The sequence below is a fragment of the Eutrema salsugineum genome, unplaced genomic scaffold (genome assembly GCF_000478725.1).
Source record: "Eutrema salsugineum unplaced genomic scaffold, Eutsalg1_0 scaffold_11, whole genome shotgun sequence".
Classification (NCBI taxonomy): domain Eukaryota; kingdom Viridiplantae; phylum Streptophyta; class Magnoliopsida; order Brassicales; family Brassicaceae; genus Eutrema; species Eutrema salsugineum.
Window position 1 is genome coordinate 5,240,045 of NW_006256901.1, and position 15,942 is coordinate 5,255,986.

At 41.4% G+C, this 15,942-nt stretch overlaps 1 non-coding gene across 1 annotated transcript; it reads right to left on the reverse strand.

Moving 5' to 3' along the window:
* Positions 1–15,048: 15,048 nt before the first annotated feature.
* On the reverse strand, positions 15,049–15,156 carry LOC112090008. Its single transcript, XR_002901367.1, has one exon. It is a non-coding gene; the product is annotated as a small nucleolar RNA R71 (small nucleolar RNA).
* Between the last annotated feature and the right edge of the window lie 786 nt (positions 15,157–15,942).

Below are 15,942 nucleotides of genomic sequence, written 5' to 3' on the forward strand. Positions count from 1 at the left end.
AAGGAGAAGTTTCGGCTAATAAAGAAGGAGGATGCAGCAGTTGGGAAAGAAAGAGATAAGGAGAAGGAAAACGCCCCTCAAGAAATTGTTGAAGAAGAACCTATACCTCCTCCTCTTACTCGTGTCTACAAGCCCAAATCACCATACCAACGAGCTTTGAAAGGACCAAAGAAGGAGAAAGAAAGGGCTAAGCTGAAAGAGATAATGGAGTAGTTAAATGTGAGGTTACCTTTCATTGAAGCTTGTGCAATGATACCTGCTCTTAGGAAATACATGAAGGGTATTCTAACAAATTCTCTCGCATTAGAAGAAAGCGCTATGATGATAACTCATGAATGTAGTTTCATCTTACAAAACCATGTCCCCCAGAAGAAAGAAGATCCGGGAAGTTTTGTATTCTCTTGCACAATCAGGAATATGACCTTTGAATGTTGTCTATGTGATTTGGGATCAAGGATCAACATGATGCCTCTCTCAGTCGCAAAACATTTAGGATATCATACTTTCCAGCCCACAAAAATCTCACTGATTCTTGCCGATCGATCAGTCAGACGACCAGAAGGCGTCTTGGTTGATGTATCTGTCACAATTGGAGAAAACTGTATTCTGACTGATTTCGTAGTGCTTGAATTGGAAAGAGAGCCAAATGACCCTCTGATACTCGGTAAACCCTTCTTATCAACTGCAGGAGCAATAATCAATGTTCCGGAAGGAAAGATAGACCTACATCTAGGGAGTTTGATTATGCAGTTTTATATGAACAAGAGTCTTGAGAAACCCACCTTAGATGACAGGCTTTGTCGGGTTGATGAGCTTGATATTATTACTGAGGAAGTTTATGAAGAAATCCTTCTTGATGACCCCCTAAAAATCATCCTCACCACCACAAATGCTGATCGAAACCTGCTCGAAGACGTTTCAAAAGGGTGTGCGCAAATGCTCGATAAGGCCGAGGATTATGCAAAACTTGTGAACTATCTGGACCTGAATGAGGAATCTCACATCCCTACTCCTCCAAAAGATACCTTGGCAGCTATAAATGACCCATGGAGCGAGCTCAAAGCTCCAAAAGTCGAGCTTAAACCTCTTCCTGATGGACTCAAGTATGCTTTCCTTGTGCCAAACTCAACTTACCCTGTCATTATAAGTTCTGGCTTAAGTAGAGCTGAAACTACTAAGCTGTTAAATGAGTTAAGGAAGTATAGGAAAGCTATAGGCTATTCTCTTGATGACATACAAGGAATCTCCCCAGACCTCTGTATGCATAAGATAAATCTTGAGGACAATGCCAAGAATGCGATTGGAAGCCAAAGGAGGTTGAATCCAAACCTGATGGAAGTGGTAAAGAAGGAGATCATGAAACTTTTGGAAGCAGGAATCATATTCCCTATCTCGGACAGCACTTGGGTTAGTACTGTGCATGTTGTCCCTAAGAGGACTGACTGTTATCAAAAATGACAAGGATTAAATGATTGCTACAAGAACAGTGACGGGACATCGAATGTGCATTGATTACCGAAAACTGAATGCAGCAACTCGGAAAGATCATTTTCCTTTATCTTTCATTTACCAAATGCTAGAGAGATTGGCAAATCACGAATATTACTGCTTTCTAGATGGTTATTCTGGATTTTTCCAAATTCCGATTAGACCGGAAGATCAAGAAATGACGACATTCAGCTGTCCATAAGGAACTTTTGCCTATCGGCGAATGACTTTCGGATTGTGTAATGCACCTGCAACATTTCAGCGGTGCATGATGTCTATTTTCACAGATTTCATCGAAGATTTCATGGAAGTCTTCATGGATGATTTTTCCGTCTATGGATCCTCTTTCGACAGATGCTTAGCAAAATTAGGGAAAGTTTCGCAGCGCTGTGAAGACAAGCATCTTGTCCTTAACTGGGAAAAATGTCACTTCATGGTCCGCGAGGGAATTGTGCTTGGACATAAAATATCTGGAAAAGGTATTGAAGTGGACAAAGCAAAGATTGAAGTCATGACTAGCCTACAACCTCCAACTAATGTGAAGGGAATCCGAAGTTTCCTTGGGCATGCTGGATTCTACAAGCGATTCGTAAAAGGCTTCTCAGAGATTGCCAGACCGCTCATACGTCTGCTCTGCAAGGAAACAAACTTCGAATTCGATGATGAGTGCTTGGCAGCATTTCATAAGATCAAACACGCCCTTGTTTCCGGTCCAGTTGTGAAACCACCTAATTGGGAACAACCATTCGAAATCATGTGTGATGCAAGTGATTTTGCTGTTGGAGCTGTGCTTGGTCAGCAGAAAGAAAAGAAACTACACGCAATCTACTATGCGAGTAGAACTTTGGATGAAGCTCAATGTAATTACGCGACTACGGAGAGGGAGCTTTTAGCCATCGTTTTTGCATTTGAGAAGTTTCGATCTTATCTCGTAGGATCTAAGGTTATCGTCCATACTGACCATGCTGCAATCAAGTATATCTCATGTCCAAGAAAGACGCCAAACCGAGGCTGATCAGATGGATACTCCTGCTGCAATAATTTTATATTGAAATTTCGAGATCGGAAAGGAGCAGATAACGGAGTAGCATATCATCTTTCAAGGATTCGAGTGGAAGAGAAACTCCCTTTGAATGATAGCTTGCCAGAAGAAAATGTTTACGCTATGGAAACTATACCTATTACCGTGCAAGAAAAGCCATCCCAACCTACTATACGGCGGTCAGATGCTTTTGACACCCCATGGTTTAGGCATATAGCAAATTACTTAGCTGCAGACATCGAACCTCCACAATTCTTTGGCTATAAAAAGAAGAAATTTTTAAAGGAAATCCGCCATTATTTCTGGGACGAACCTTATCTCTAAAGGAGATGTGTAGATGGTTTATTCAGAAAGTGTGTGGCTGAAGAAGAAATAGAAGGAATACTGTTTGGATGCCATAGTTATGCAGGACATTTCGCAACCTACAAAACGGTTTCAAAAGTTCTTCAAGCAGGATTTTGGTGGCCTACTATGTTCAAAGACACTCACGCCTACATCTCACGCTGTGATTCATGCCAACAAATGGGCAACATCAGTAAGAGGAATGAAATGCCTCAAAACTTCATTCTTAAAGTCGAAATCTTTGATGTATGGGGAATTGATTTCATGGGACCTTTCCCAACTTCTTTTGGAAACCAATACATTTTAGTAGCTGTAGACTATGTCTCTAAATGGGTAGAAGCAGTCGCCCGCCCTACTAATGATGCAAAAGTGGTTATAAAGCTGTTTAAATCAATCATTTTCACTCGCTTTGGAATTTCTCGAATTGTGATAAGCAATGGAGGATCCCATTTCATGAACATAGTCTTCGAAAATCTGCTCAAAAAGAATGGAGTCACGCATAAAGTTGCATCTCCATATCACCCTCCGACAAGTGGACAAGTGGAAATCTCTAACAGAGAGATCAAATCGAGTTTCCAAAAGACAACTGGCATAAATCGCAAAGATTGGTCTGAAAAACTCGACAATGCACTTTGGGCTTATCGGACAGCATACAAAACTCCTTTAGGGACCACACCGTTCAATCTTGTTTATGGAAAAGCATGTCACTTCCCTGTAGAATTGGAGTATAAAGCACAATGGGCTATTAAGGAGATGAACATGGACTTTAAGGCAGCTGGAGAAAGAAGAATGCTTCAAATGCACGAATTAGAAAAAATCGGCCATAATGCCTACGAAAACTCCAAGATATACAAGGAGAAGACGAAGGCATATCACGATAGAAGGATCATACATCGGTCCTTTGCTCCAAATGACAGAGTTCTTCTTTTCAATTCTCGCCTTAAGCTATTTCCAGGGAAGCTACAATCTAGATAGTCTGGACCTTTCACAGTAAAGGAAGTCAAACCGTATGGAGCACTCATTCTTTGGGGTACGAAAGGAGACACATTTGTCGTTAACGGACAGCGTGTAAAACCATACCTCGGAGAAGAAGAAGGAAGAGAAGCAATGCTCTTGGCAGACCCACCAGACAAGAACATCATCAAAGTCAAGCTAATGACTTTAAGCAAGCGCTTAGTGGGAGGCAACCTACTTGGTATTTTACCTATTCCCTTTGATTTGCCTTTTTTTTTTATTTTTCCAGTTTTTTTTTTGTTTTCTATAATTTCAGGTTCTTAAACGAAGAACAAATAAGAGGTGAACAGAAAGCACATCACCAGGTAAGTACACCTAAACATTCCAAATTTCAGTCCATCAGTATCCCATCCTCTCAAAGAGTTCTCACACTGGGGGCAGTGTGATTTAAGTCTGGGGGAGGATGTTCATCCTTTACTAATAAAATTTGGTTTGTCTTGAGTTTGTGTTTCATAAAAAGTTTTCAAAACGGTTTTCAAAAAAGGAACTCCGGAACAAAATCATATGCTTCTAGATTTTACATGTTAGTTTTTTGTGGTTAGTACTAGACTAGGCAGTAGCTAGAGTACTTGCACTACGAACTCCCACCAGAGGATTTCTATTCATGGAGATCTTTTCTGCCAGGATATACTAGCTCATTCTACTTGAACATAATCTTGACATCTAATTTTCTCATCATTGGTTTTAGGCAAGCATCATGATATACATCTAGGACATCTTTACATCATTGTTACCACTCTTTTTTGTCCTAGATGGCCAGTTCATCTTTAACTGGCACCACACCCTTTACCCAAAATCATCATTTCAAACTTCATGCATTCTCTCTTTAGCTTTTTTGGCAGATATGTGCAAAAACGCTGGAGAGGGAGGAACAACATGGTTTTCAGTCACTCAAGAAAAAGACTGAAGAAATTTGGGAAAGTGGAACATCAAGAATTCTATCAAAGCTTAATGGTACCTCAAAAAGCTTGAACTTAAAGGTAAATTTCGTGCTCCCTAAGACTCTATGTCAAAAAGAGGTTTCCCCTTTCAACAAAAAAAACATTTTGAAAAAAGAGAATAAGAATGAAAGGAAAGGAAACAAAAAGCCTAAAGAGTCTAGGATAGCCGAAATTATGTGGATAATGTTACAAGTATTCATTGGTGGATCATTGGTTTTAAAACCTGGACAAAAATCTAAGTCTGGGGGAGTTATAAGGAGAACCTGAAGAAAGGAGATCAAGAATCTTAAGACAAGAAGAATGTGACTGGAAACTGTGGGGGCATCAACAGTTCCATCCTCTCTTGCTGTTTTGCATAATGTCCTATCTCTCCAGAAAAGGGTAACCCTAAACACATCAAGCCTTACCATCAAAAAGCCATTTTGAATACCTATCCTTGATAGCTTTACTAAAGTCCTTTGATGAGAACCACTTGAAATTTTAAATGAAATGTTAAGAGCTATTTAACTGGAGGATATGTTTAAGTGTGTAGATTTTCGCATGACGGATCAACGGACTAGTTATGCCTATGCTTTGGTGAGAATTTTCTGGACTATACCCGATTTGAGCATAACGACTAAACTCTGGTTTGGAAGCATTGTCTCTGAGATTTTGTTAGTTCCTGCAATTTTCAATCCTCTTCTCTAGGTTCAGATCTTTGGTTTTGTTTGAGGACAAACAAAGGTTTAAGTCTTGGGGAGTTGATAAACACCTAATTTTGACCACTTTTATGGATCACTTTTAATATCTTATGCAGATGTTTTCACTCAGATTTAAAGGTTTTTAAGTGATTTCCATGTTTTAGAATCTCAAAAGAGTTTTCAGGTTACTTTGACAAAAGGGATGCACTTGGGAGCAAAAAGCATAACTTTGGATAAATTCAGACCGTCAGAAGTTTGCTAGCAAACGGAGGGCTTCCTACCGGCTCATCATCCCCAAATTTTGACACAAGATAGAGGAGTCAACCAGCTTTCCAATACAAGTATAATCAAAGTAATCCAACGGTTAGATCTCCAGATATGGTCGATACACTGAAGGCAAATCATCACAGTCAGAAGGTCACCCGCGGCCAAAATATCATCCGCCGGGGGTGCGAAATTTTAGACCGTGGTGAGCTCAATTCCGAGCATCAGAAGGCCATATCAAAGCCCAAGTCACTCCCGTCATTATTCCTGCAAGCCCTAGGCGTTCTCAAGGACTCGAGACACTATATAACCCCCTTTTAAGTCGTTTAGAAGGGTGTGCCACATTTTTCACCAGAAATCCTAGAAGAGATGCTCGCCCACAAGAGGAGCCACTGAGAGAGACACCATCGGCCCTCCTTCTTCAACCTGTTCTTCGTTTCTAAACTCTGTCTATTTCAATTCTCTGCAATTCTAAATACTCTTGTGCCGTTGAATTCAACTATGTCTGAGTAGTTCCCAGTTGGGTTTTTAAGGGATTTTTCAAAGGGAATTTCATGTCTTGATCATATGCTTATTGCGATTTAGGGTTCATAGTCTTCTAGGAGTCCTTCGTTCATTCTTGTTCCCTATGCTGTTTTTGTTGCTAACCGCTTAGAAATTGACCTCAGTAATTGCAGCCACGAAAGTGCTGTATCGAATTACCAGACCTAGAAGTGATCGAGCGAAATCGCTGTAGGAGACGAAAGCTACCTACAGAGAATTGCGAGCGTGGATGAATTCTGTTTTTAATGCATGATCTTATTCGCAGCATGAGAGCGAGAGTTAATTGCTGTGTTGAGATAATAGATGATTAGGGTGACGACATTTGGCTAGTCTTACATGTGTCTATTCGAGTTCGGGATCCTCACTAGTTGATTTCCTTTATCGATTTGTTTGTCTTCTGATCAGTTCATGAACCCCTGCGAAAATCCTTTAGACCCCGCGATTTGTTCCAATTGTTTTACAACCTTTTTATTTCGATTTACACTTAGATTTAGTGACACCAAAACCAAAAACCCCTAATTGCTTGTTCTGCTAGTCTTAAGTCTTGATTGATTCGCACTGAAAGCTCAAAATCTATGTGGTTCGACCCCTAAGTACTACAACGTACATCTGTGCACTTGCAGATATTTAAGGTTATAAATTTAAAACGTGAAGCTAGAAGTTACCCTTGATTCTCTTAGTATCAGTTGGCCTTGGTGATTATCTTGATTGGGTGCATCATCATCACTGTGGTCCGGCATATCCTCATCTTGGTTTGCCCTCCGAGCATTGGCGACTCGAATAGGTCCTCTTTGGGGCCGCTGGTGGTTGCTCCATCCTGGTCATACGTTCCCCTAGAGTTGCAAGTTGAGCCTGAATATTGGCAAGCATTTGAGCCATGTTAGCTTCTCCTGCTTCTCCCATTCTGTTCCTGCGCAACAAAGCAACAAAAGATCAAGTGCAATCGGTGTGGTATGAATGTTTTATAATAAACTCCAAGATATAAGAACTAACAATAGTTAAGGGATAAATAGATCAATGCAAGCAATCTAACGGAATGATTATTTTTTTGATGCAATGATAATACTATATGAAGCAATTGATGTAATAAGACAATGTAACTAAGGGAATAAAACGAATTCAAGACTACTAATACAATGATATGAAAAAAACAAAGCAACAACTTGAATCAAACGGTACTATCCCTTTTTTTCTTTTCTTAAGCAACCTAACACGATGCAATGACTTGAATAAACAGATATAATCTTTTTTTTTCTTCGAGAATGAAACAAAACTAGTGATATGTTCCTAAATTGCATCATTTAGGCTGCATACTAGAGTCCAAATCATGTCTTATCATATGCATTTTAGGTCCTTAAGCATCGTTTTAGACCTTAGGGTTTGCATTAGGTCCCAATGAGTCTTTGCATGGTTTGGAGTCTTTATCAGGTGTTTTTGAAGACTTTTGGAGCAGAGGAGATTTGATCCAGAGTTGAAACGGTGAAGAAAGAGGTCAAAAATGGTGAAAACGACTTAAAGGAATTTCTTGGCAAAAGCATGTACCGGATGGATCAGTTTTCTCGGCTAAAAATGCTATCGGGTGAATTTCTCTGGACCCAAATCAGTATCGGGTGAATACGCTATCGGGTGAAGTTTTATGCCGAGACGGGTGATTATTTCTTGGCTAAAAAGCTTACCGCAGGAAGGATTTCTCGTCTAAAACCTGTTTGCACCAGCGCGGATCAAATATTGCCAATCTGGGGAAGCTTCCGGTCCGAATCAGTTGTCGGGGTCTTCATCAAAGTTGTAGATTATCGAGTGAGGGTTCCCTAACAGTTAGAATTACTGAATTCCGATCAGTGAGCAGAGAGTTAAGGCCACCGGAAGACACACCTGTCTCGCATGCACTCTAAGCCGATCCAATGAGCTTCAATGTTTACGTGGGACGATGCCTTTCCAGTCCGATTCAACCTATGGTGCCTTCATCAACATTCACGTTCTTTGAGTGCTCTTTCCAGAACATCTAAGATCATCCAATTTGGAGCTGTAGGTTGAGAAATATTGTCTCCGGAGTGTACAAAAGGTCTAGGAGCTGGTGCGATGAAAAGATTGTTCGTCCAGGGAACCTTCCACTTCCCAAGCGCCGATGGTTTTTTTACCAAAGTTTGAGCTGAATGAGTGATCTTGCTCATGGAGTTGGTTTCAAGTCGTTTGGAGTTACATGCTGAAAGATATCGCCATCGGGAGAGAAGCGGGTCGATATAAGCTTCAAGAGTTGTGAATTATGCGAAGTGTTTAAGCAGGCCTCAGTGTCGTTCCCTCGACATTGCCTATACCGAGGCGTAATCTCCGAAGCTTTTTGGTCCAGACCTCGGACTAACCCCTCAGTGTACCAAGACCGAGGCACACATGCTGAGAAAACAAAGCTGAATTTGCCTAAGTATGAAACTCGACCTCAGCTTCAGCCCCTCGGCATTGCACGTCGGACCTCATCTTCCTTTTCCCCTCGACCAAAGCCCCGCGGTGTATCTATGCTGAGGTCCCTTGTCACGAAACCAGATCAAGAACAAAGCTGATCTAACGAGTGCACGTAAAGATAAATCAAAGACTAGGGTTCATGTATGTCCTTGGTGAGTTCTTCATGAGTTCTTCATTTCGATCTTTGCTCACATGCACCCCTCGACGTTTACACCTCGGCATTGGACTCTCACACACCGAGGGCCTCACCCATGCACCCAAGGAGACCGGTTAAGTACCCGGTTTGTTCCAGGCTGACCCGCATGACTTAGCTTTACTATATATAGTATTAGGGACTAAAACCCTACTTATCTTATCTCTTATCTTATCTTATCTTAGAGAACTTGCCTCTTTTGTAAAAATTTGTTTCTTTGATCAGATACCTCGTTTTTGCATCAAAGATCTTGTTCTCTTTATTTCTTTTCATCATTTCAAAGCTTCTAATCATGTCTAGCATCTTTTCTTGCAAAAGATTAAGTGTGCTCTTCATGATTAGTGAGTAGTTCTGCTATTAAGGTCTTAGATAGGTAGATTAGGGTGCTGAAATGCTAGATTAGCGAGTTTAGGTTCTAGATCTGTATCATTCATTCTCTAACAAACCGATCTCTATGCTAGATCCTTGAACATCACATGTGGTCTAGATCAAAGACATATTCTCGCACCAAAAGTGTTTGTAGAAATGTCTGAACCAAGTTTGTTAGAGGTTTAAGAGTCTTTCTTCATAATAATGATAGTTTGTTCTCTTAAATGACTTATTGAACTGATTCTTATGCTTGCTGATTCATTCTTCTCAAAAGGGATTTTGGTATGAGTGAGGATTAGCATAGAAAATTAATACCTTCATGAGAGGATTATCTTATTTAATGAGTTCATGTTAAATGAAGTTGCTTGATCATTTGTTCATTAACTCGCTGGTTTAGTATGGAAAGCACCCTAGTTCATCATCCTGTCTAAGACCTTTGCACCATCATTTCATATCATCAACCGCTTATCTTGCTATTCTTGTTTACTTGTTTGCAGCTTGCCTTAGTTTAAATCTTATTTTCTGTTCTTGTTTGAAATTAGTTTAGAAACCAAAACCATTGAAATTAGTTTAGAAATCAAAACCATTTCTTGATTCGCTTGACTTAAGATTCACAGCATCATAAACTAGTGTCTAAACCACAAGCATGGATTGATACGTCTTCATTACCATAATGATAGGGGATTGATAACCCTTTAAAGGCATAAAAACCTAGTTATCAAGTAGAAGGTAACAAAGGGGATAGATTCACCTGACACGAGCTTAAGCTCTGATACCAGATGATGTAGGAACAAGAGAGACTTGTCCTTACTCGGATGGAAAGGTGGTGAATCTCTAGCTGGCCGTACGGCTCTCTCTCTAGTAGACTCGGTGAATCTGGATGGTGACACGAAGGAACAAAGTAACAGTGGACGAGAGGCACCACACAAAGGATGGAAACTCTATGATAAGTCTTGTATCTCAGCCTCAAAGAAATCACACCAGAGAAGAAGAGATAGAACTAGCTGCGGCTAGGGTTTTGTTCTCTAAAGAAAACTCGATTATTTTATTAATCAAAGGTAAATGTTTATATGCTGAGAAGGAACCTAATAAGCTGGTTCAACAGCGGGTGGCTTTGATAACACTGTATTTTGACCATGTTTATGGATTATAATTATGTCTTATGCAGGTGTTTTAACTCTGCTTTCAATAGTCTTTAAAGTGTTTACAATGTTTCGGAGTTTCAAAAGACTTTTCAGGAAACTTGGGAAAAAGAGATGCAAATTGGAACAAATGAGCAATTTTGGATAAATGCAGACTGTCAGAAGTATGGCAAGCGATGAAGACTTCCTCACCGTCTGATCACCCCCAAAATTTGTGACAACATAGAGGATACAATCAGATTTCTAATGCACTTAGTTTTGAGACAATCCAGCGGTTAGATCTTCAGATACACCCGATGCAATAAAGACAGGAAATGCAGTCTCGGAAGACGACACAAGCCGGGACTGCGGCCAAGCCTTATTTCCCCGCGGGTAGAAGAACCGCGACCGCAGCCAGTAGTCGTTCACTTCCCAGACGACCTAATTAAAGCCCAAATCAATTCCTTTTGAAGGCCTAAGTATCCAGGACAACTCCAGAAGCTATAAATACCCTCTTTAGGTCATTCTAAAGAGGGGAATCGAAGGAGAGACAAGCTTCGAGAGAGAGATAGAGATTTTTGTGCCTCACAAACCTAGGAGGCCGCCGCCGCCTTTGAAAGAGGAGCCGTCGAGGAGAGCATCATCGTGCCTCTATCTGCGACTCTGTTCTTCGTTCTTCTTCCTTGTTCTTTTTAATTTCCTGCAACTTTCAATTTTCTATGATTGTGTGAGTCAAAACTCGCACAATCAAAATTTGTTAAGGAAAAGAGGGATCTAAAGCTTCTAAGTGAAAATCTCAAGAACAAATATCGAAAAGTAGTTTTATTGCTTAGGGTTTTTGCGATTGCGTCCAAGTTACATAATGAGAGAATTACATCGACTATTTATACTAAATCTACAAACCGCCTGGCCGAGATTCTCGGAATATTTCCTTTTCTCTTGTGCGGCTGGCGACTTCGATCCTTCTTAGGGTAAGGTCCTCTTGGGCTCGTTTACTGGATCTTCGCGGTTACTCGGCTCGGCCCATCAATACTTCCTACCCTTTGGCTTGGCCGAATCTCTTCCCCGTTCGGCCCAAAACATTTTGTTTACGGGATTGCTCTTCGACTGAAGTACTGATATGTTCATAATTTGCATCATTTAGGTTGTATATATCATTCCAAATCATGTTATTTCTCATGCATATTGGGTCTTTAGGTGTTGTACGACTTAGGAGTTGCATTAGGTCCCAATGAGTCTTTGCATGTTTGGAGTGTTTATGAGGTGTATTTGGAGCTATTTGGAGTTGAAAAGGTGAAACCAGGAAGAGAAATGGCGATCAGGACTTGAAAGATGGTGAAAATGGGTTTTTGGAGTTTCTCGGCGATTCTCACGTACCACAGGCAACTTTTCTTGGCGATTTTCATGTACCGCGAGTGAGCCTCTCGGCCAAAACACGTACCGCTGCTAAGGTTTCTCGGCCAAAATTTCTGGGTACGGAAACATCTCAGAAATCGCGTTACCGGAAGGTCTTGCCGGTCGATTCAGTTGTCGGATGCTTCATCAAAGTTGGAGAGAATTGGATCATGGTTCCAGATCAGGTGGAATCATAGGATTTGGAGGCGTGATCAGAGAGTTAAGCTCGTCGGAAGGCACGCCTGTCTCGCTACCGTTTTGGACCGACCCGATGAGCTCCGGAGAATGCGAAGGACGATGCACTTCCAGACCGATTCAGTCTACAGAGCCTTCATCAAGGTTTGCGATATTTGAGTCCTCTTTCCAGAACGTTTTAGAGCATTCAATTTGGAGCTATGAGAAAGAAGATAACATTTCTGGAATGGACGCATGTATAGAAGCCCCTTTCTTACCGTGTCAATGCACTGCGAAGATGAGCCCTCCAGGGAACCTTCCACTTCCCAAGAGCCGAAGGTTCCTTCACCAAAGTTGAAGCTGTCTGAGTGTTATTTCTACTGAAGTTGGAATCGCACCATTTGGACCAGTATCCTGGGAGTTACTCTCCCACGAATGTGAAGTGGTCCGAGGAGACCTGAAGCCTGCGAGATAGTCTTGCGACTTGGTTAACTCGCAATGCCGGGAGATTAATGTCTGGGGGTTGAGCTGCGTGTTGAGATGTGCGAGTAAGGTGTCACTGGGTAAGTTCTAAGGTTCCCGAGCAAGAAAAATATTAAGTCCACAAGCGTGCGACTTGAGCATGCGAGTTGGCCAAGCTTGGAACAGAGCCGCATGAAGACTCGCAATTTACACCGACTTGAGCATGCGACTTGGGAGTGATGAAGACCATCCCGCACATATTTCTGAAGGCGCCTGTTACATGGTCGTGCGAGTTAAGGAGCAAAGGGAACTGAGCCGCATGAAGATTCACGTTTTACACCGAGAGAGTAATGCGGCTGGGCTTACATAGACTCTATCTCGCTGAAGCTTCTTTCTAGGATCATGCGAGTTGGGCATGCGACTTGGGACTAAAGGAGGACCAACTCGCACACATATTCTTCCCAGATTTCGTCTTGGTCATGCAAGTTGAAGAGGAGGAAGACTGAATTGCACAAAGACTCGCAGAACACACATAGATGGGCATGCGGCTGAAACTAAAGGACTTAAGGCTCACAAGACTGCTTCTTTGGCTGTGTGACTTGGACATGCGACTTGGGAAGCTCTTGACCAACTCGCACACTCGTCACTTTACCCATTAAAGCCGGGTCATGACCCGGTATGTTTCGGGCTGACCCGGTTCGTTTTAGAACCTATATATAGTTTTTTAGGGTTTTACCCCAAGGACTGAAGCTTTATTCCTCATTTTCTTTGCCTCTTTTGTGTAAGAAAACTCCTTTTGAAGAGAAATATCTGATTTTAGGCGTTTTAATCAACAGATTCAGAGATTCTTGAGTGTTTAAAGCTGTCTTCTTCTTAATCTATCATCTCCATCTTCATTTACACACTTCTAATCATGATTAACAACACATCTTGCAAAGGATCTAGTGTGTTGATCATGATTAGTGAGTAAACCCCATATTAAGGTCTCAGATATGTAGATTAGGGTGATTAGGTGCTAGATTAGGGAGCATAGGGGTTAGATCATTCATATTCCATTCTCTACAACCTTTTCTCTATGCTAGATCCATACACATCATATGTGGTCTAGATTCTGGGTATTTCATGCACCAAAAGTGTTTGATGAAATGCCTGAACCAAGGTTGTTAGAGGTTTAAGTATTATTCATCATGGGAATGATTGTTTAAATGCTTAAATGACAGATTAAACTGGTTCTTAATGCTCGTTGATTCATGTTTCACTAATGATGATTAGGTTAGAAACTGTTTTAACATTGAAGTTAATGCCTTCATGAGAGGATTAGCTTAGTTAATGATGTTTAAGTTGAATGGTTTGCTTGATCACATGATTCATTAGCTCACTAGTTTAGTACCAAAGGCACCCTAATCCACTGTCATGTCTAAGACCTTTCTCATCATCATACATACATTCTCATCTCGTTTAACACATTTACTTGCCTGTTTAAGTTGATCATTAGCTTTAATTCTTGTTCTAAGCTTGTTTAGTGTAAATAATATCAAAACATCACTCATTTGGCTTGAATTAAGAACTGATCCTGCATCTTAGTGTCTACACATGATGGATTGATACCCTTTGTACTGCAAAGTGACAAAGAGATTGACAACCCCTCATTTAGAGCCTTGAAAACTCTAAGTTATCAATTGGCGCCATAGCCAAAGTGTGATAGCATTAAGATTGTGTCATTTGTTGAGATCAAGCATTTTCCTTTGTGTTTTCTAATTTCTTTCAAGTTCTGGTTGTGAGTTTCAGGTGCATGAACACCAGGTCCAGATCAAGAAGCTGTGGTCCACCTTTCCCCTTAAACGACAACATTAATCTTTTGGTTCCAAGGAGGAGAAGGGATAGGCGTGGAAGACAGATTGATCAGGCAGATATGGAAGATCAAAGACAGCATGTAGTTGACATTGAGCAACCGGCTCAGGAGCAAGAGGCTCAGGTGCAGCAGGGTAATGGAGCCGGTAATGCAGCTGGTAATGGAGCTGGTCAAGGGTTCCATCAGGGTAATGCTCAGCAGGAACAGGAACATCAACAGCAAGCTTATGTCCACCAGGGACAAGCTCCAGCTCATCAGCAAAGGCACCAGGCTAATGTACAGCAAAGACAACAGGCTCACCACCATCAGCCCTTCCAACACCAACCAAGGAGATATGAGCAGCCACAGGTCTATGTTGGAGAGAATGACAGGGCTAATGCTCATCAGTATGAAGCTGGAATTCAAACACCACCTGTGCAAAATAACAACTTTGAAGTGAAAGCATCCTTGTTGAATATGGTCCAGAAGTCCAAGTTCCATGGATTGGCAATGGAAGATCCATTGGAACACTTGGATCAATTTGATAAAGTGTGTGACTTGACAAAGATAAATGGAGTATCTGAGGATAGTTTCAAGCTCAGATTATTCCCCTTCAGTCTTGGTGACAAAGCTCACCAATGGGAGAAGAATCTCCCAAGAGGCTCCATTCAGACCTGGGAGCAATGTAAGCAGGCCTTTCTATCTAAGTTCTTCTCCACCTCCAGAACAGCTAAACTGAGAAACCAAATCTCTATGCTTCACTCAACACAGCAATGAGAGTTTTGGTGAAGCATATGAGAGATTCAGGAGCTACACCAACCAATGCCCACACCATGGGTTTAGTGAGGCTTCACTTCTCAGCACACTTTATAGAGGGGCTCTTCCCAAGATTAGGAACCAGCTGGATACTGCCTCCAATGGTAACTTTCTGGGTAAGGAGATTCATGCTGCTTTATAGCTGGTTGAGAACTTAGCAACGAGCAATGATACATATGGAGAAGACTTTGATAGAGACAATAGGAGTGAGAGTTTAAGCAGGGATCAAAGGTATGAGAAGGACTTTAAAACACTTGAAAGCAAGCTAGACAAGGTGTTACACTCAAAAGCCAATGCACTTTGTAGGTGAGTATGAGGAACCTTCTCAATGCTTTGAGAACATCAGTGAAGAGGGTCTTACTCAGGAGGAGCTAAACTATATTGGGAATCAGAGGTTCAAAAAGTATCAGTATGCCAATGCCAATCAGAACCTCTCTTATAGGAATCCCAATGTAGCAAACCCACAAGACCAAGTCTACCCTACTTCTCAAGCTCCACAGAATTTTGTTCCCAAAAACAACTTTCAAGGGTCTTTTCAACCAAAGAATCAGTATGCTCAGAATTAGGGTTTCAGTCAACAACAACAACCATTTCAGGGTTCTGGATTCAGTTCACAGCAGCAGCCAAAGGCACCACAAGGGTTTGGTCCACCACAGTTCCAGCAGCAGGCGCCGGTTCAGCATTAGTTTCAGTCAGCACCTGTTCACCAACAGCCACAGATGGGGTCAGATATGGTTGTGATTCTGCAACAGCTGCTTCAGGGTCAACAAGTGTTTGCAAGCTAGTATGCATCAATGCAGTAGAACATCA